The 16,057-nt window shown below is 44.8% G+C and overlaps 1 pseudogene across 1 annotated transcript; it reads right to left on the bottom strand.

Annotated features, from left to right (window-relative positions):
* Positions 1 to 1,861: 1,861 nt before the first annotated feature.
* On the bottom strand, positions 1,862 to 7,623 carry LOC310890947 (zinc finger CCCH domain-containing protein 11A-like; annotated as a pseudogene). Its single transcript has 11 exons — positions 7,571 to 7,623; positions 7,223 to 7,342; positions 6,317 to 6,440; positions 5,669 to 5,872; positions 5,023 to 5,142; positions 4,434 to 4,514; positions 3,907 to 4,017; positions 3,106 to 3,168; positions 2,725 to 2,847; positions 2,476 to 2,541; positions 1,862 to 1,962 (listed from the first exon to the last, which is right to left on the bottom strand). The product of its transcript is annotated as a zinc finger CCCH domain-containing protein 11A-like (transcript).
* Positions 7,624 to 16,057: the final 8,434 nt, after the last annotated feature.

The following is a 16,057-nucleotide window of genomic DNA, read 5'->3' as shown; positions in this document are numbered from 1 at the left end:
AAGAAAGTTAATATTCACTTGGAGGTTACTAATGATCTTGTGTCTTTTAAGAACACAGCATTAATGGACAAAATCCTCCACACCAGAGAAATCACAGAATCACAGAGGACTAAGTAAATAGTGCCATTAATCTAATAAATATGGAAGGGTACTACAAGAATTCTGTAGGCAGCTACTGGATTTAAAAGGAAACAGAAAGCCTGTAGAACTTTTGAGTTTTCCATCTTTTCTCCTAGAGGAGGGTGTAAATTTTACAAGGGATCCATTTCTGCATTAGCCCCTGTCCTTACCATAGCTGCTTTTTTGGCTGGAGGTCCCATTGTGTCAGCGTCAGAGGCAGTCCGTGGCTTCACAGCTGCTACAGCAGAGGGAAAACTGCCAGGTGCCTTACGTTTCAGTGCCTTCTTCTTGGGGGAAGCGACTTTCCCATCCCAAGGCTTCGCAAACATGTTAAAGTTGGCTAGAGTAAAAGGAAGAGAGAACTGATACAGTCTTGCTCTGCCTCATGAAAAATCCACGTTCTCTTCCTCATTTCCACGGCCCGTCTACACAGTTAACTGTATTTGGCCAGCAGAATTACACTGCCATTGCCTGGATTCTCAGCAATATCTTCCACATAGTAAACTCCGTCTACCAACAATCCATACAAAGGAACAAAGGAACTGAATAGCTACAGTAAATCATAATCCAGGACGAGGGAAACTCAGACACAGAGCGATCCCAAGTGCAAGCAATACTCTAAGACGTTGTATGAAGTCTAGTAAGATTCACAAATGTTGACAGCTTTTGTATTTAAAGTCTTGCTCCCTCTAGGAAAGGAAAAGCAGCAGGTATAGTAAGACAAGAGAGTGTATGCAACTGTTGTACCAGCTTCCTCTCCCCTGCAGTGATGTCCCACAAAATCTATTAAGTTGTTCTACAAAATCCAAATTTGTAGAGTCATATTCTAGTCTCCCATTCCTGACCTAACATCTGGCTGGCAGGAGAAGAAACGAAAGAAAGCTGGGTACTTGTTTTCTTTGTGTGTTTATTTCCTCGTGTCCCATGAGACAGAGAGAAAGGCTACAATGTGCAGTGCATGCAGCCTTTAAGCCCTCCTTATCTCCCTCACACAATCTCATTTTACAAAGTTGATATAATCTTAACAACGAGGCCTTTGATCCTCTGTCATTTTTGACAGAAACTGGCCCCCCACATTAAGACGCTGAAGCATGCTTTACAAACACATACACGTGTCAAGTTAAGCAACACATGCCAAAGAGGAAGGTGAACTTGAACTCAACGCAGGGAGGACTTCATACCATAAACAGATGGCAGAAAAAAACAGAATACCAAAATTAGACTAAAAAGCCCCTCAATGTGTTAATTTTCTAGTGGGAAATACAGAATACCATCACGTAATTAACGAAAACAGACATGGTTGCATGTTCTGGCCCTTCTTTGCCTTTGAACTTTGCAGCCTTAAACTCTTTTATCCTCTGCATTGAAGGAAAAAGCAAAGCAGATCCTGAGCAAACGGAACTTGCTCAATATGGGAAGCACCTCACCGGGGCAGGTATTAAAGCATCTTATTACCTGATAGCTTTGTGTTCCATAACGATTTCTGCCCGGCTGGGGCAGGTCCAGGTTGTGCTGGGGGAGCTGGCACATTTTCTCCACTCTGCTGCATCCGCAGAGCTTTCTCGCGCTTTATTTCTTCCAGGGTTTTAACACGCACTTCTCCTTCTGGCTTGGCTTTACCTGCCGGCTCCTTCGACTGCACTTTGCTGGGCCCGGAAAGAGTGAGCACGCTCTGCTTCTTGGGCTCACCCTCAATTTTTGCCCCTGCGCTGGGATCTTTGGTTTTACCATGCCATTCAGCCTGGGCTTTGGCTTGACATTCTCGTCTCTGAAGAGCTCTCTCACGACGGATTTCCTCCAGTGTTTTCACATGGACCTCTCCCTTTGGCTTAGCAGCCTTCCCTGTCATCATCAAGAAATGAGAAGCGCCAACATTTAAAGAGAGTCCAACAATAGTTTAAGTCTCCAAAATTTGTCACAGTACTAAGGAAAACTAAGCCTGAGCGTTCCCAATAACGCATCTTAGGACAATAGCCTAACATTCTCCTCCTCCTCTGAGCCACTTGTTGTATTTTGAAGACCAGCCCTATCCAGAGAGAGTTGCTACACAGAAATGCTAGTTTACTTGATTACTTTTTCAGACTGCATTTCAAATTCCTGCTCCCGGCAGTGGCTCTATTCTAATTGTATATGATGGTTCACAGAAGCAGCTTAAAACCTTGACAAGGCACAAGCGGAAAATAAACACACACCTAGAGCCAGATTTCTGATAGTGGCTGTCAGAAGAGCTTCAGCACTCGAGCAAGAGGAATCAGTTCTTTGTTTTCATTTGAATTCCTTTTTAGGGCTGTATGAAAACGGTCTAAGTTCACGGAAAGGAAGAAGGAGAAAGTATATTTAATAGCCAGTTGTTACCTTTCGCAGTACTAGTCCGTTGAGAAGGTAATCCTAGCCTCTCCTTCACAGACTTGGGAACTTGAACTGCAAAACAGAAAAAGACCAAATTAGGGAGGCTGCATAAACGTCAACTTTGTGTTCACATTCAAAAACAAGGCAGGAAAGGTAACTTTGAATCCCGGTGATTAAGACCTCAGCCAACATGCAAAAAGAAACATCGCAGGAAAAGGACAAACAGAAAGCCTAACTACAAAACCCGTGAATCACATCCAGATGCCTGTTTAGTAGCTGTACCTCTCTTTGGTGCTTTGTCAGCATTTCCCGGAACCTCCACCTTCTTCCCCAGCCTTTCAGCAAGGCTGCGCTTCACCGGAAGGGCGCTTACATCAGCTTCAGACAGAGAAAACAAGGAATATTTTAAGAACATTTCTTTGCAGGAAGATTTGAGAACAGTCAACCACAAGCTTCTATTTTTCAAGCATATTTTCATAAAATTGCCTTTCAGCTGCTAAATGGTTTTTTTGCCATTTCTGCAGTCAACACAGATCTCCACTGCAACGCATTTTCCTCTCATACGTCAAAAATACTCTTCAATGCAGTCATATAGAGAAGGCGGCACCTAAATAACAGCTCATAAAAAGTTCTTACCCACGGAGGCTTTCCGTTTTCCTTGTTTCTCAGCAAGATCTAGTCGAACCACAGGTTCCTCCCCTAAAACAAAAGTAAAATTTTTCTATTTCATAGAAACCAGTAGCCAATAGAAATAGTATACTGTTAGCCCATGTCCAAAAAAAACCCAGCAAGGCACTGTTTTGACAGCTAAACCACACAAACTCATATTTCAACTATAATTAACTTAGAAAAAGTATCCATAGTCTCAGTGTTTGCCTCAAATTCCAGCTGAATGTAGTCGAGAATGAATCTGAGTCTGCTTGACAGCTATACTTTGTGCAGAACAGAGCTGCATAAGCAAGCAGAATATTATTAGGTACAAATGCTGAGAAATATTCCTTTCTAAGGTGAATGTCTATGGGTAGAAGTACTTCTTCACTTCTTTCCCTTTCAAAGGAATTTGCACAACTCTAAACAATATAATTTATACACAGACTCCTATCGCACTACTGTCCACACGTGCCACTGTCAGCCTCTTTAAAGCTTCAGAAATTGCTTCTTACATAGCACTGTCCTCTAGAGCTCTTTCTTCTCGTTACTCTCCTGTTTTTCAGTTATCCCCCTATTTGCATGCTGACACATTTTTTTCTTTCTCCTGCTACTGCACTTAACCTGAGCACCAAAGCTTTCCAGTACAACCAGGGACTTTCAGCATAAAAGCATGTTTTGAACAGAAGGCGGCAGCACCAGGAGGCTAACAGGGGTGAATTGCCTTCCTTCTTGCTTAACCTTCCAGTTTAGGAGTAATGAAATCAAAACAAAAGCATGAATTATTACCTTCCTCTGTAGACAGTGTCACAGTTCTCACCACTGTCCGGACATTTTCCTTTTCCGGAGCAGGAAAAATCATAGAATCGACGGGAGGAAGAGAAGATCTTGAAGGACCTTCTGCTCAGAGCAAGCAAAACATAAGGAAGTTTACCAAACAGAAAAAACTATCACGAAGAACAAAAAACTTTAATTATTCATTACTGTCAAACATACAGTGACCAGAGCATGCAAATAAGAGAGGTGACTAGTTTGCCTCTGGTTGCCCTTGGAATTCCCATCTAGAATACCAGCTGGCTGAGAATCAGGTTGCTCGATGCCCCCAGCTAAACATGGAAGTCTATCCCTCAAGCAGCTCCCAGCCACCATCACCTGCCATTCTGAAGCCAATCAAATTTCACTTCTTTGGCAAAATAGTTGGATTCACCAAAGCATAGCCAGCTACCCGGTATTACTGGAAGAGGTTTTTTTTGAAAGAAAAATCATCACACAGGATGAAGGTGAACCGGGTAAGGAAGCAGGGAATATTAACTCACCACCGTGTCTCTTAGTTTTTTCCTTCATTTTCTGCAATTTGATTTCTTCAAGTGTTTTTATTCCAAAATTCAGACCGTCCTCTGAAAACAGAAAACAGTTAATGAGACTAAGGCTTAGAGGCACTCACTGAGGACCACAGATCCTCAGGCTTCTTAGTGCTCAGGAACTTTCAGAAGTATTTAGAATAAAGCCTGTCAACACTCCTCACAAGTGAAACAACCATAGAATCAATGGCATTTTGCCCCTCCTTTCACCCTTCAGGGTAAAAACTGTAGTTTTAATTTTAATCCATTTACGTGATATTAGATCCCTCTATCGTTAGATATGGCTTTCAACAGTGGTTGCCAGGCTGCACGTGCAGCCATTTAAACTCCATGCTGTGACCCTGTTTTGTTCTCCAAAAGGAAAGAAAAGCAGTTCAACTTTCTGACCCAATGGGCACATGATGGTATCAGGGAGAAATGAGATCATGGAAATAACCGAGTCCATTCAGCACCCCTACATTCTGTTGTGTTTTTACGCCACATTGCTTTTGAGTTAATTGTCAAGTTATCCTGCCGATTTATCCTACTACAGGTGCTGGAATACCTTGTTTAGCAGTAGTAGCACTGGCTTTCCGAGTGGAAATCATCCGTAATCCATTTTGGCCTTCCTCAGCTGGTTGCTGGACGGGAGTTTTAGTTTCTTCTCCTTCCGCAGAAAGCTGGTCTGAAGGGGAAAAATCTATTCAGTTATGCATAGGCCAGATTGTTCGTGATTATGTAGCTCATGCAATGACACTTCAGTCCATGGTTCCTATAAAAAAGTTGGGGTTTTTTTGTTTTTTTTTTTTTTTTAATACAGCTACACTGACCTGATGAACTCGTAAGTAGACTACCCTAGGACAAAACATCTAGGACTCTAGATTCTCTCTGCAGCTTTAACTACTACACGACATATTACTCTTCAGACAAAAAAAAAGGAATTTCCTTCCTAGTTTCACATAGAGCTTTACACAACAGACCAGCTAAAGCCAAGAGTGGTTCTAAGCTTTCCTCCAACATTTCAGGTTCTGTCCACTGACTGCCAGACAAAGCCACCAGTGACCTGAGCGGACTGCCTGCCCTATCGCTAGTCAGACCTCAGGTCATCTGTGATTTATACATTCATTTACAGCACAAATTCCTTCCAAGAACCAAAGACTTACACAATCATTTACAGCACAAATTCCTTCCAGGAACCAAACCATGCTCACCATCATCATCTTCATCATCATCTGCAGCATTGATTACAACTGGAGGGTGTGTAGGGCTTGGGACATTTTCCGAGTTTTCCACTTTCATCACCCGCCTTAGCTATGGAGAGGGATTGGACTGGACAGAAAGTTTGTTTTGCTGCAGTGACATCTGAGCCACTTTCAAATCATCGTCCGCGGACTCAGGCGGACTTGGCAGTGTAGCTAGAGGAAGAGGAGGATCATCAGTAATATGGCAGTTAAACTTTGACCACAATGCACGAAGATGGTAGCTAAGGCAGATAACCTGCACAGGCAATGAATGCAGCATCTCCTTTTGCCCATCCCGCCACTGTTTACACCGTGAACAATGACTTGCCTTCAAACAACAACACATCTCCCTGCCACCCAGCAGAAGACGAAAAACAACAGAAAGCAAACTGCAAGGCAAATATCACACAAAGCAGAGAGAAGCTGAGCATGAAAGCAGAAAACAAATACCAGCAGTACAGCAGCAGTACACTCGGTTTAGCTGACCACCTAGGACTGCAGACCTTTTCCTGCACTCACAAATGAACGGTTACCTGATGTCTCCTACACTATTGGCACCCACTAAGTAATATGCAAAATTAATTCTTCAATACTTAAAGAAAAAGGACCTAAACTCACTCTTGCTTGGTGGTAAGAAGACGCCATCGATGTAACGTCCCTTTGCGTGATGAAAAGCACAGTTGGCTTTCTGACAGCCTACTGGCTGCTTCTGCCAGTAGCAGGGAATCTCAGCGCGCTTTTTCTGAAGACAGAAAGAAAGACAAGCTCGTGATAACATGCACCTAAGGTTTGCAAAGAGATGCACAGTTCCAGGTCACGACAGCGATAGGGCTGTCACAATACAGTGCTGAAACATCATTCCAAAGGTCAGTTTATCACGGAAGTATAGTATTTCCGGGCATATTCACAAAGTTTGCAGAAGCTGTAACCACTATGCACGTTTAGCCTTGTCATCATTCAGTTTGAGAAGACAGGCACTCTCAGACATCAGTTTAGGGTGGGTTAAACTAATACACCCAGGATTATACTAGGATTATTCAGAGGGAAAAAGAACATCTTAAATTGCCTACGTTAACTCTATCCAGAACTACTTCTCGGAGACTTCGTTCTTCTGCACCTTTAACTTTCCCCACTGCTTCCTAGCCCAGGCAGCTAGAACAGCATTATCTGAAGGACTCCGGGACACAAGAGACCTGATAGATCATTATCAAGCCTGCTCTCAGGAGGCTAGTACAGCCTGTTTATTACCCCCCTGCTCCAGCAGCTTTTAGCAGTCTAGTTAGCGGTTATTCTGCATCTGTTGAGAAAATACTGTCGGCGTCTAATAAAAGAAAATCTTGCTAAGACATACCTAAGGCATTGATTTTATTTCCCTCTCCTTCCTCCCACCCCCTCCCCTGCTAACAGAAACCAGTGTAATTCCAAAGCAAAGGACTCTGTCCTGCAAAAGCACAATCAGCACACCTACAGCACTGAAAAATGCTTTTGTTGATTTATTTTGAGAACACATCTTTAGGCACTCACATCGATTTCCATGTGTCTGAATCGGCAGACATTCCTGAAACAACGACCCTCCTGCCACAGCGTGCAGACTGTCTCGTTCCCCAGAGCAGCTTCACAGTGGCGGAAGGAACAGTTGTCTCCCTGTAACCAAAAGGAAACCAACAAGGAAAATATAGTACAGCCTCAAAAACGTCCATGCTACTGCCTCAGGTTGCTACGATTGAATTCAGAATCTATCTGGTTATCACGTTAACCAAAGACCAGTGTGCCTCCTCCTCCTACTCTACCCCTTCCTGAAAAAAATGAAAAAAAAAAAAAAACAACAACAAAAAAACAAAGCAAAGCAAAGCAAAAGAAACCCAGCCATACCTTGGTACAGGTAGAATAGAATAGAAGTAGCAATCGTCTCCTTGTTTAGACATGCCGACAAGTTCTGATAACAAGCTCGGGTTCTCTCCACAGGGACTTCCTCTGCTCTTGGAGAGAGCTGTCTTCACCCTTGCTTGGGCTGAAAGTCTTCCACTGGCTTGTGATCAGTGAAATCTTCTTTTTAAAAGTAACCCTAAACAAAGTACCAACAAGTGAAAAATAATGAGTAACAAGCATTTTTCCAGCTTTCTTCTGTTCATCAAATTAGTCTCTTGAGGAGAGCAATGCCTTGAAATCAGCTGTTACGGGAACTAACACAATATTAAACTAAAGTTCTGTAAAGCTGCCAGGAGCTTTGTCAGCAAGTGTTCTCTTCCACGTCCTCAATAATATGCCTTGGAGCACATCCGGAAGCCTGAAAAGGGAGTCACTTCTTCAAAAACCACCTGATCATACATGCAAGGCAATGATCAACTATGGCTACGAGTAACTTCTACAGAACGCAGTATGACGCATTAAATAGCACGTTCCAGTCACTGTGGGTCTTCGAGTTCACCTACCTGGACAACCTCAGCAAAGTTATCGATCTTCAAAGGACTTCCAGTTAACTTCTCCTGGAGGCCGAACCAACACTGAATCCGTGAATTAATGATAAAGGGGTAGGAAGAATTTGCCTCCTCACTTTGCCAAGGGAGCCTCTCATCCACAATTCAAACATAGGATGTGCTTTTAAACAGCTTATAACTAATGGAGGAAGCAAGTCCATCTGAACACTCTCTCAGACTGGAGACAGCCAGGGTTAGTTAGCTCTTCAAAAAATAAAAACCAAAAAAAAAAAAACCACAAAACAAAACAAAAACAAAAAAACCCAGTGCATTTAGAGATGAACTCGTGATTCAAAGTGGCTGCAAAAATGAGGCTCCATCTTCCACAGCCAGAAAATTTGACTTTTTTTTTTTTTTTTTTAATTCAAAATTCAGTATGTTCCAATCTCTGGTCTTCAAGATTTCTTCACCTATTAAGAAAACACTAAAACCTTTCCCCGTCTTTATTACCTGTACAGCAAAAAACACACCAGTGCACAGAAATACACAAATGTGCATACGCATACACACATATGTGTTTAGACACACACACGAGGAGTGAGTGATAGAAAGTTAGCGAGAGCGACAGTGGAAATCAGAAGTTTTGCCTTTTTGACACAGAGAGCGCGTAAAAACTCTCTCATTTTGAGGGAACTAGAAAAAAATGGAGGATCTACCAAATATTTTGATGAGTATGCCTTCGAGGCCAATGCTTTATACCATGAGTGATCTGGGGGCCAGCACACAAATATGCATACATATGTATCACACAGTATCACGGATTTCTAGGTTGGAAGAGACCTCAAGATCATCGAGTCCAACCTCCGACCTAACACTAAGTACTCCACTAAACCATATCGCTAAGCTCTACATCTAAACGTCTTTTAAAGACCTCCAGGGATGGTGACTCCACCACCTCCCTGGGCAGCCCGTTCCAATGCTTAATAACCCTTTCGGTAAAGAAGTACTTCCTAACATCCAACCTAAAACTCCCCTGTCGCAACTTTCGCCCATTCCCCCTCGTCCTGTCACCAGGCACGTAGGAGAACAGACCAACCCCCACCTCTTTACAGCCTCCTTTAAGGTAACTGTAGAGAGCGATAAGGTCGCCCCTGAGCCTCCTCTTCTCCAGGCTGAACAAGCCCAGCTCCCTCAGCCGCTCCTCGTAAGACTTGTTCTCCAGACCCCTCACCAGCTTGGTCGCCCTTCTCTGGACTCGCTCGAGCACGTCCATGTCCTTCCTGTAGCGAGGGGCCCAAAACTGAACACAGTACTCAAGGTGCGGCCTCACCAGAGCCGAGTACAGGGGGACAATCACTTCCCTAGACCTGCTGGCCACACTGCTTCTTATACAGGCCAGGATGCTGTTGGCCTTCTTGGCCACCTGGGCACACTGCTGGCTCATATTCAGCCGACTGTCAACCAACACTCCCAGGTCCTTCTCGGCCAGGCAGCTTTCCAGCCACTCATCTCCCAGCCTGTAGCTCTGCTTGGGGTTGTTGCGCCCCAGGTGCAGGACCCGGCACTTGGCCTTGTTGATCTTCATACAGTTGACCTCAGCCCATCGCTCCAGCCTATCCAGATCAAATATGTACATGCATACAGGATAAACATATCTATACACACAAGCGTGCACAGTATATGTCGTATGGTATCCATATCGAGAACAACTCGTAGCCCTGATCAGACACGTAGAGTTGCAATCAATTAACAGCAGGAAGACAGCAGATCAAGGATACAGCAAGCTTTGAGAGGCAGGGCAATGCTCACTTTGCCAGTGGCATGGCTGCATGATACCAAGAATTTTGAATTAGTTTGATTTTTTGGAAGCAATTTGTTTTCTTTCTGCGCTGTAGCAAATACCACAGGTTTGCCATCACGTGCTGTTCCCTAATCCATATATCCATCATCATCCATTGCTGCAAGATCATGAAAGGTTAGAAAAGATGACTTAGGTCCAATTTAACAGCCAATGATTTTTCAATGACCAGAGCTGCAACAGATTTTATTTAGCCACAAGCAGGTTTTTTTTTTCTGATGTGAAGTCAGATATTTTGATTTTTTTTTAAGACACTAAATGTCATAAAACCTGCAACCAGACCAGATAAAGTTCAAATTAGAGTGATTCTGAAGCCTTTCATTAAAATGCTGCACATTTCTGTGCAAATTATTTCTGACTCTTCTGGACAAAAGCGGATGAAATAGTTCTTACAAATTAATAATAAAAGGTTGGAACCTTTTACTCACACAAACACTAGTGAATTTTCCAGGAAGTATTATTTTGGCAGGGAATTTTCCCAAATCTAAAGTAAAGAGGGGAAAAGTTGGGTTCCCGTATTAGTTGTTGGTTTTGACTGCTTGACAAAGGGAATAAAAACAGTAGTTAAGTGCAAGGTTTCCTTCTCTTCTTTAGTATTGAGAGGAATCGTCACTTCTGACCTTTAGCACCTTCAGAAACACACTTAGTGCCATGCAGATTCCTCTGCATCTACTTCTAAAAATTACTGGTGCTCCTTAGCATGGAAGTTGGACTTGAAATCTTTCCCAGACTGAGCTCTTTTGAATGCCCAAGGAGCTCATCATTTTGCTTGTTGCCTTCCATTTTCCTGAACAGACCCAGAACGCTGTTCAGGATATGAATGGATCTGGTCTAAGGAATGGGAAGAAAGCAAAAACCAAGGATACCTCACAGCCCTAAATGCCATAAAAAGCAGTCTCATTTTAAAAAAGATCTCCAAAGCTTTTTTTTTTTTTTTTCTCCTTGTTGTGACCCTGCTTTTTAATCACCCAGCATCAGCCTTGCTGCAAAACAGTCTCCGCTGATTTACCTGCTTGTTAAAGCACCCCACAGGCTGCAAGTGTTGTGTGCTAGGTGTCAAATTATATTTAACGGTGCATAGGTAAACCATTCATCTTCCCATGGTCAAAGCACAGAAGAGCCTCCTGCTAACACAGCTCATCCTTGCTGTAACTGCTTTTAAACCTATTTGTTGGTAAGAAAAGAGCTCAGTACACCACCTTCACAGGGCAAAAATTCACATGGAAGAGCAGAAAAACCCAGAAGTGCTTCCTGAACTTCACGTTACCAACAGCACCATCGGATTTAGATCCTTGCCTGGCATCCAGGATGCACGGCCTGCAAGCACTGCTGCGATGTGGAAGTGCCAAGGCAGGTTTTTGGCCTGCCCTAAAACACTTTTTTTTTTTTTCTTTTACAAACAATACAAAGAGTGTGCCAGGTATGCTGTAATGCCCGTGTGCCAGGTCAATAGAGGATATCCAAACAACAGAGGCGCTTCTCCTAATTTCTGGCGTGAAAACACTTTCACAGCATTCTTTTCACGAAGAAACCCCTCTCTATCTTCTCCAATGCTCCAGGACCTGCTGCAGCTGCAGCGGCTGCGCTGGTACCAGCCGCATCTTTGACAAATCTTTTCAACGGTTCTGCTTTACCTCGGCACAGTTGAGGTCACTCCTCTTCCTCTTCCAGCTGAGGAAGCAGCTTGCGGGCTCTGCCACACGGTCGGTGCAGAAGCGAAAGCTGGGAACACAGCAGTCAAACTCTCACTGCTAACGAAGCCACCAGGGCAGAGGGCTGACACAGACCCGCCAGAGGCGAACCGTACCCGCTCTCCCTCCCGGCTGCGAGGCTCGCCACAGCAGCCCCGACCCGAAGCGCTCACAATGCTTTGCTTGGTGATGTCACCGATGAGTCAGAGTCCCCAGATGAGCATCTGCCTTGCCACTCTTTAATGTTGGTGTTGTTTTTTGGTTGGTTGCTTGCTTGCTTTTGAAACTTATGTAGGTTATGGTAAACCTTCAGGTAAACCACAGATCAATGGGGAAGAAGTCCCACACGAGGGAAGGCCGTGCATTTCTTCCAGGCAATGGCGCATTCTTTAACATGCTGCATTCGACAAAGAAGCTCTCTCCATTTTGCGCAGTGGCAACAGGCACGACTGCAACACACGCACGTGTAGGCAGCACCTGCAGGTCCCAAACCGTTAACCAATTTTTAGATAGCACCAATTTTTTATGTAGTTGCTTTCCCTTCATCCATAACCCCTTTTTTCCTTTCTTTATATCGGGTGGCTCTCCTCCATTGTTCTGTCATTTTACTCCCCAGTGTCTGAGCAGGCACTGGGAATCGTTTCCAGAGGAAGGGTACTGCTGAAGCTACAACATTTACTCTCAGGGAAAAGAGAGTATGTGAAAGAATACATACTTCCTTTCTTTTTCCTGTTGTTTTTTTTTTTAAATCTCTGAAATCAACGCTGCGGCCTGGCAGCAAATAACTATGGGAGTAATGATGATTCCTCATCCTCACTGTAACGTTGTAGTTAATGTCATAAAGAAGCAATTTCCCCAGGCAGTGGCCATTTGAGATGGGAAGGGGCAGTAAGAGGAAGTTTTCCTTAGACTAGCTCTTCCCCCAGAACACCTCGCCATCCAGCAACAAATTCAATTCACCTGCTCCGCCTGATCAGTCAAACGCGCGTCCGACTCCAGCACACGTCACAGCGGTGGTTCTGACGTGGTTTGAGAATCACCTATCCGCAGAATATCTCGGGTTTGTACACTCAAATAACGCAGTCTTTTCCAAATAAGGCCCAGAGCTCACACTCCGAGTGCAGCCTAACAGCACCAGAGGGCCGGTAGGCTAAACATTCCCATCCTGGCAACAGGACTGACCCGGGCAACAGTAAGCATCCCTTCTGCACTTTCGTCGTGAACATCAACATAAGGAAACAGAGACCTCCTCGATCCAAGTTTGAAGAAACAAACACAAAGGTCACCCAAGCGGGTTGTTTTCAGCAAACTAACGGAGAAATTAAGGTGACAACCGCGTGCATCCAGAGTTAGTCAGATCCCGAAGGCAGTTCCTTTGGGAAACGCAGGAGCAGCGCGCCAGATGACGGCTACCTTACAGCGCACCCCTCAGAGGCACTGCTACGAAAGGAAGGCAGAAGGTTGGAACTCAAAATAACTCGCAAGGCGCCCGTTAAGGGGGAAGCTTTAATTTCCTGAGCAGAACCTCCCCCCTGAAGGCAGCCCAGGGACTCTTTGCTTCCCTAGGGAGACGGCAGGGACGGGGCAGGGCGGTGGGATGGAGGGACACAGGGCCAGATGGACGGCCAGACGGCCGGATGGATGGACAGACGGACGGCCAGACGGCCCAAAAGGCCTGAGCAAGGGCTGAGGAGCGGGAGGGAAGGGCAGGGCGAGGGGAAGGGGAAGGGCGGCCCTGGGCCTGACAGGGCACCTTGGGCCTAACCCCGGGCAGCAGCTCCCCATCTCACAGGGCCCACGGGGGGCTGCCTGTAACAGGAGATGCGGGCAGGTAAATTTTACAAGCACTGCATCACAAATACCCTGCAACACCTGAACTATTCACTGGGACAGCCTCCTTCCTCACCTCCTGAAAGCTCCAGCTGGCAAACCAAGGACAAAATGAAAGGCAGATGTGGAGGACCTCGTAAGATACTGTTTTGTTCCCTACGTGCCCACTGCTGGTGACACGTAATGCCTCCTGTTCCCAAACGACATCGGCACGTTACATCTTTACTACATGCTGAAAGGAACTCAGCAACTTGAACACAACTTAGAATTACCCATCCCGGCAGCAGGCTGTCCAGCTGAAGCTGCTTTAGCCAATCAAGTGTGTCACGCTGCCCCTCAAAGGTTTCTTCCTGGGAACGTCTGCTGTGACACTCCTGACGTATTACTTCTCGGAATGGCAGAACTGCGCTGGGTAGGCCCCACAGCAAGACTCGTATTTCTGTCCTTCCCTTTCAGGAAAGGATCTCCCACCTTGAATTTATTAATTTTCATGATGATGATACACAAATTGAAGTTTTGAAAAACTGAATGCTGATTAACAGATTTCTAGCACAGCCTGTGCATCAAAATTCATTTCTCTCCATTTAGGTAATCTTAGTTTCTGAGTTACAGTTACAGTCAAAATTTTTCTTCTTCGATTTTTTTCTTTTTCTTTTTTTTTTTTTTTTTTTTTGTGATCAGAAAAACGAGGGGACTGGCTGTCCCAAGTCAGCCGGGGAACTTCTCTTTGGTCGATGCATCAAGCAACTCAGCTCTCTTGGGGAAACTTAAATAGAAAAGACAGATCTCCAAACGGATAAAAAAAATAAATCAAATGATAAAAACCCAACCGACACATCTGATACCCCAGCTTATTGAACAGCACAAGGGTTTAATCTACAGGCTCTGTCCAAAGCAGCAAGAAGTGACAGATTTAATCCAAACCAGTTGCCCGCTCTCACTCTCTGATCTGGAGACGTTATTGGACAAGCATGCATAGCAGTAACGCTTGTAAACACTGGGTTACTGCACCACAGCCCCAAATCCCTCACGGGCCCACTAAGATACTTTTACTGACTGATCCACAATAAACACTCCCAAAAAGATTCTCAACAAGCTAAACCCTGTTTAGAAAGAATCTGAGGAACCTGTCACTGCAGCAACAAAGGGCTGCAATTGTATGCAAAATCTCCAACACCCTCCTTAGCACCCTGCTAGCTCAAGGACTGTGTGGGGCTTCCGTGCCCTGAACGAGTCCACCCTGGCCACATAACGCAGATGTAATGGTCAAGAAAGCACATAGCGTTATCGAAACTTATCAGATCCACAGCAAAAGGAAAAGCCCACGCTTCTATATTTCTCCTCCTTCTCCATTCACAGAAGGAAGAGACTGAAAACAGGCAGATTTGTGGTTTACATTTACAGTTAATGTGAAAAATGGCTATTTGTGAAATACATCACGTATTGTTTCAAGCTACAAACAACTCGCTCCCACAAAGGAAAGACTTTTGACCTCAGCATGCAACCCCAGTTACAAATAACTTCCTATCTACCAGTGGGCCGCGTTCCCCTGGCACTCAGTCACTCCGCAGCACGGCAGCCACCTTTGTTCTAAGGATGGCAAATTCTACTTAGAAACGCTCTGTAGAAGAGTGATGTTGTCCCCTTTTAACACGATCCAGCCTGCAGCAAAGAGAAGGGAAAGAGGGGATTAGAGAGAGCCCAGAACCTGAGAATAATCTCGTGTTTTCAGAAAGTGTTTTGTGTGGTTGAGCAGGGTTTTGCCCATCATGCAGAGTGCAGGCCGCCTGGTATTACACGTTTCAAAGACCAGAACTGGTCTCAGGCAGGGACAGATTCTCCTTCATCCAGCAAAATCAGCAGCTCAAAAATCATCAGGGACAGAGATGTAGCCAGGAATTGCTCACTGAACTTCAACAGCAAGGCTCGTCACACGGTTGGTACGTCTCAGTGCTGCTACCTAGAAGGCTCACCCGGGCAGGTTTCAGACCGCGCGTCACTCGGGTTGCACAGACACACGACACACCCAGCTGTTTCCTTGATTTTGCCTTGGAGTGAATCTCCTCTGCGTCGTCCAGCGCCAAATTCACGTACTCGTCAAAGCCCTAGAAATCGGCAACAGTGGCAATTAGTTCAGCAACAACACGAACCATCGTCAGCTGTGCTGACCCAGGCTGGACAACGAAGACTAATTGTTAGAGAAGCACGATTTCTTTTTTCCCTTGGGCTAGTTTTTCTTGACAAGAAAAAATAGGATTGTGAATGAGGGAAAACAAACTAACGATGTAACGTGGGGTCGTGCTGACACTCACGATGATGCAGCCTTCTATCCGCACGTTCACTTGCTCAGCCACACCTGGATCCTCGAGCTCTGCAGAACGAAGGAGGAGAGTAAATTGGAACACAAACACCGCGAGCAGTTTTGTTCTCTCTCGTGTGTTCAGAAATACCCGCTAACCATAGCCGCTAGAGCTCCCAAAAACTCCAAGGAGCAACTCTCAGGGGCAGTTTCAATTAACAGTCTGACATTTTAGAGTCTTATATGACTGGGTGAATACTACAC

The sequence above is a fragment of the Anser anser genome, assembly GCF_964211835.1.
Source record: "Anser anser genome assembly, contig: HAP1_SCAFFOLD_242, whole genome shotgun sequence".
In the NCBI taxonomy this organism is placed as follows: Eukaryota; Metazoa; Chordata; class Aves; order Anseriformes; family Anatidae; genus Anser; species Anser anser.
This window is presented reverse-complemented; position numbering and strand designations above follow the sequence as displayed.